Source organism: Pseudopodoces humilis, chromosome 2 (assembly GCF_049639895.1).
Source record: "Pseudopodoces humilis isolate 2021_Gansu_Grassland_sample_001 chromosome 2, ASM4963989v1, whole genome shotgun sequence".
In the NCBI taxonomy this organism is placed as follows: domain Eukaryota; kingdom Metazoa; phylum Chordata; class Aves; order Passeriformes; family Paridae; genus Pseudopodoces; species Pseudopodoces humilis.
In genome coordinates, this window is record NC_142201.1 from 47,578,774 (window position 1) to 47,584,868 (window position 6,095).

The window sequence follows — 6,095 nt, forward strand, 5'->3', positions numbered from 1 at the left end:
TCAGGAAGACACCACCATCTGTGATGGACTACCAGGAATCAGGACATGGCCACTGAGGGTAGGAAGAGAAACATCAGAGCCGTCTTTGCTCCTCTCAGAAAAATCCACACTTAGTCACAAATTACTTCTACCTGGGATGAGTGGTGTGTATCTTCCACATGAAGAGGTTTATGGGTGACAGTCAGAAAGCCCTACAAGATGACCCATGGGCACTCAGGACCTTTCAGGAGGTGACAAACCTGCCGAAAGGTGGCACAATGTGCAGTGGCTGCACTGTTGGCTGGCTGCTCCAATTAAATTTTAATAGAACTTTTAAAAATAATTTCAGTGTAAACCACAATGTATGTGAGTGAGTCTAAATTAATAAAAAACTATCTTTCAAGAATGAAGAATAAATGTAATCTGAGATCAATATTTATGAAGCTGTGATTAATTGACTGATGACCAAATGATTACAAACTTCTGTCTGAGGCAGCTACTCAAATGTATTAGCTTTGACAAAAAAAAAATTAAAAAAAATACAAACTGGGTCAATGAAAAAATGCATTCCTAATCAATTTTTAATAGCACTTAAGATTTTATGATTTTTTAAACTTTCCTTTTAATAATTAATCAGAAAAATGAATCTAATTTAAACAAGGTGGTGTAAGGTGTTCTGTATCTGTTTGATGGTGTTCTTAATGAAGAAATTCAATTAGGGCTGACTTTTCACTATAAATCTCTGGTTTTAAGGAATGCTGTGATTGGCTGGTAAACATTTGTGACTGGGAGAATAATGGAGGTGAACTGCACTGCTCAGCACAGCCTACTCATTAAGATTTTACACTGTTAATTCCAGCCTCGGGAAGGGAAGGGAAGGGAAGGGAAGGGAAGGGAAGGGAAGGGAAGGGAAGGGAAGGGAAGGGAAGGGAAGGGAAGGGAAGGGAAGGGAAGGGAAGGGAAGGAAGGGAAGGGAAGGGAAGGGAAGGGAAGGGAAGGGAAGGGAAGGAAGGGAAGGGAAGGGAAGGGAAGGGAAGGGAAGGGAAGGGAAGGGAAGGGAAGGGAAGGGAAGGGAAGGGAAGGGAAGGGAAGGGAAGGGAAGGGAAGGGAAGGGAAGGGAAGGGAAGGGAAGGGAAGGGAAGGGAAGGGAAGGGAAGGGAAGGGAAGGGAAGGGAAGGGAAGGGAAGGGAAGGGACCGTGATTTCTGTAACCTCTGTAACTTTATCAAACTTTTATGATGTTTTGCAATGTTTTGCCTCATTCTTCACTACATCCTCAGGGACAGATCCTCTGCTGCAGCAGGCACCACAAGGTGTTCTGAAAGGCTCTCATAATTACGATTTAAATCAAGGCCTGTTGCATCAAACACTTGGAGCAATGCCAGAGATAAGGTAGCAACCAAAACTTGCAGTGTAATTGCCCAAACTTGTAGATACTCCCTGCAGAAGCAAGCTCCTAAGTCAGTTAAATCTATGCAGGTGGGTTAGTGAGAGACCTTCTATGCATAGAAGGTAGCTAAAATTCACCCCTCTTCACTGTTATATTGCCTATTTCACAAAGGCTCTGTATATACTAGCAAATAAAATAAGGAAATAAGATTTAAAAGTCTATTTATCCATACCTCTCGATGGTCAGCACCTCACCTAGTACATCTGTGGCTCACTGCAATCAGCCTTCATCCAGACAGTCTCCTGTCTGGTGAAAAGTCCATGGAGACATCCTAAGGCTAAGACCTATGAGTAGGATAGAGAGTGCCTGCACAGACAATACTTGTGGAGCTTCTCCCTGCCCTCAGATGTCATTCTAGTATAATACAGTTTGGTTAGATAAAATATCTGAACAAGGGTCTAAAGGAAATCAGCCTCTTGCATGACCCTCAGAAAGAAAGAAAGGCACAGCCTAGAGTCCTAAGTATGAAAGCTGCACCGACTGCAGGTATAACCCAGCATTATCTATTTACTAGTCTGGCTCCTTGCTGACACAACAAGAAAAGTGGAAAACATCAGAAGTGTAAGATCAAAAAATCTAAAAGAGACCATGAAGAATGGGGTTTTTCTTACTGAACTTTGGATGCCTAGGAGCAAGATGTCTGCATCTGAGCTAGTCACTTTGAATTCCTTCATGGGTTGTGGAACCTGAGAGTATGAATATTCATCTTTAAGAGGATAAAGTTAAAGAGGTTAAACTTAAAATGAAAACTTTATTTTTTAAAGTGATTTGTTGTCTTTTACTATTTCTTGCAAAGAAGACTAAATGCACCAAGCTTACACAAGATTGTCAATCTCAAATATTATTAAATCAACAAAGTTATTCTCTTTCTCTGTCCCAGTTTTCTTACTGGCCAAAGATTAGTCTTCTCTAGCATTAATTTTATTTTCGTTCTGGAAACTTATTTTCATTTATTTTGGAAAAAATACCAAATTTTTTTCGCAGCCAAACCCCAAAACACTGTTTTAAATAGAGAGATGAAATTTGCTTACATTTTAAAATGAAAGCCACATGGGAGCTCTCAAAGAGCAGGTGGCAAGAGCAGCCTACAGTCCTCAGGCAGCATAGACAGGGGTATCTGAGAGCTACATATTTCCACTGAATGGCCTCTGAATGGCAGCTGGTGAATCCCCAGATGGTGTCTCACAAAAGGAGCCAGTGAGGCCATTATTCTGCAGGGCTCCTCAACAGTAAAATCCTGAGCAGGAGGAACCTGTTTACAGCCTTTAATGACCACAGGTCTGAATTAGGCACCTAAAATCCAATGTTTCTTTGCTCAGTTTTAGGCAAATTTCACGCTATATTCCCCTAAATCATGCAAAACCACCTGGGAAACCCTTTTATAAAAGCTGAAGATCCATCCAATCTTGTTCCTGAAGAGGAAACACTTCAAATTTGAACAGACTTCACTGTTGCAGAAGTGGCCACTGAGAGCAGATAGTTTGGCTATCAGTGGTTTATATCTGCTTGTGTTGGTACAAAAAATGACCTTTAAGTTAGGTTTTCAAGGCATAAAGCCCCACATTCCAAATTATTGGAAGCAATGTAACTGCATTATTTATAACTGGGCTAATCAGTCAAGACAGACATTTCATACCTTTACCTGCTCCTTCCTCTCTCTGCACACTGCTGGGAAACATGCACAGATGCAAAATACAGGAATCTAACCCAAAAATATGGTAACATTATCAATCTTTATGAATAAAATAATATATGTCTCAAGCAGAAAAGACTTAATTGTCTCAGTTTAGTACTCTGACCAGTCTGTCTTGTCCTGTATTGGTTCTTTTCAAGCTCTCATCAAAGAACATTTCACATTTTGTGACAGATGCTATTTTCATATTTCCACTATTAATCCTCTCAGGTTTCTGAGATTTCAGGAGTAGGCAGTGAAGTTGCTGAAGCATTTCACAAATGAGACCCTAATCCTAGGAGATCATTCATGGTTAGAGTCTCGGCTTTTAACCCATCCTTTCTCTACAGATTTACCAGCAGTGACCAGATTGTTGGAAAATTGCCAGACTGTTTGATCCTTATGCCCCAGTGCCTCAGCAGAGGCATGCCAGGCATTCCACAAATTTTTTTATCTGTTTCATCCTGGCTCCAGCCCTCCTGCGAAAGTATCCTTCATGCTATGTGGATTATGGTGTTCAATAGCCTGGACCTGTTACACATTTTTTACCTCCTGCATTTACATGGTATTTCTCAGCTCCCCTCAGCTGTAGCAGATTGTTACCCCTCCAGCTCCTTTCTCCTTGCTCTCTGAGGTCTTTCTTTCAGTACTACAGAATTAAGTATTTTCCATACCCCTGAAGAGTTGGTAACATCAACCCATAAATTTCAACAAAACCTGAGGCGCTACTAGATCACAAATAATTTTTTAAGTATTCCTTCACAGACTAGGCATATAACTTCAGAAGAAATCCCCTAAACAAATATGTTTAACCTCCTTAAGAAAAAACATGTTCCTTTTAGCAGCTTATTCAGAAAAATAAACTCCTTCACAAGTTATTTTTGGTTGAGAGGAAATATATTCATCCCAACAGAGCTTGTTCTCTAACAGGTCACTTTCCAGTTACATACACTTTTTTGAAGCAGTGGAAGTCATGTCTTTGAAAGGGTTCCTGCTTTATCCCAGATTCATTTAAAAGAGTTTCACATGTCAAATGTAAGATGTATTTCCTTGCTTTTGATTTCTCTTTCATGCATTTACCCTTTCTACTCTCTATATTGTCTATTCACATTTTTTCAACAGAAGTCAATATAAAAATAAAGCTAAGAAAGATAAATAAGAAGGATTCATTGCATTCCTGTGTAGTTTGCTGGCTGCACAACAAACTCACTCAATGAATTTCAGGCTCCAGTGGTTCTCTTTCAAGCTCAAAAATCTCAAAAATTTTACATTCTCTTGAAAAAACTTCTCTGAGCATCATTCTACCTAAGCAGCATGTCAGCGGTGCTAAAAGAAATCTTCTCGGAGTGGATGTCCACTCACTCCAGCCTATATTAATTGATGGTATGTGCATTATGTTGTTCAATGGTTCTTTTCTTATTTGACAATAAGTATTTTTTCCTGAAGTTTACTAAAAAGTGTTGTAACATGTAAGCACTCAATTTTTATCAAGCACACTTTATTCAAACCCATCCTCTCCTACCCAAGCATTACATTCCCACCAAATCCGCTAGGTCTTGTCTATGCTGGAATGTCACCATGGATTAGTTTCCTCGCTTTACTTGCAGTGACTTACCTATATCAAATTGAAATGCATCCGTGCAACTCTGCTATGTCGGTCTAAGATACTTTCCTTGTTAATCATTGCATCCACGACTTTACGCTTGTTTGAATTAGCTGCTCAGCATTATAAGCATTTATCTTGTGGTGCAATGTTAAATCACTCAGCATATAATTTTCAGCATGCTGTGGCACATTTACAAGAAACTACAGGAATCCTGGGACTGAGGTCAAGTGAGCAGACTCCTAGGAGCCCCATATCCCCCCAGCACTGCTTTCCATCTGCTCTCCAGCAGCCCAGAAAGTGCGACACAAAAGCTCCATGCTTTGGAGAGTTGTTGGCACAAGCTGGGCAGCAGATGCAGAATTTTGGCCCTTTGGTTTCCATGGATCAGAATCTTCTACATGGCACCATCACATGCAACATCTTGCAGGGCGCGAGGGCTTATCCTAGTCCTCATTTTCTTGTTGCCCCCAAAGCTACATGGGCTGTGGAAATCCCACCTGAGCTGACCGGCAATGTGATGGGCTAAGAAGCAAAGGCTGGCCCAAGCTGCCCGTGCAGCAGGAGGGCAGTGTGGGAACCCAGCGGTGATGCCAAGTGTGAGACTGTAGCTGAGCATGAGCTCCTGCAGACAGACTGGAGGGAATGAGGAAGGGGAGCTCATGCCCAGGGAGCTTCCCCTAGGACATGTGCCATGAGAATATTTTCCCATACCCAGGAAGGACGATGACTTGTGGCAGTGAGACCAAAGGAGGCCACCAAGTTGGTCAGAGGGATGGAGCACCTCTCCTAAGGCTAAGAGAATTGGGGTTGCTCAGGCTAGAAGAGACTTCAGGGTGACCTAATTGTGACCTTCCAGTACCTGAAGAGGCTTTACAGGAAAGATGGGGCAAGACTATTTACAAGGGCACGTAGTGACAGGAAAAGGAGGAACAGATTCAAATTGAAAGAGAGTAGATTTAGATTAGATATCGCGTGGTGAGGCACTGGAACGGGTTGTCCAGAGTTGTGGATGCCACATCCCTGTTCAAGGCCAGGCTGGATGGAGCTCTGAGCAACCCGGTCTAGGTGCCCCTACCCATGGCACGGGGGTTGGACCAAGACCATCTTTAAGGTCCCTTCTGTCCCGGGCCATTCTATGATCCTGTAATTCTGTAACTGCATAATTCTATGATCCTGTGATTCGGGGCAATTAACAGAATTAAAACAGCCGTTTATTTATTTCAGCATGAAGAAACCTGAGCACAGCATAGGTTTATCGGGGAAAGCAGATCACCCTCGCTACCGCGTCGGCCTCCTCCTGCACAGGCACTGTGCCTGCGCTCCCCACGGCGCTGTGCTTCCCCCCAGGAATGCCATGCGTAGGCTGAGACCTCCATGGACTCCCGGGCC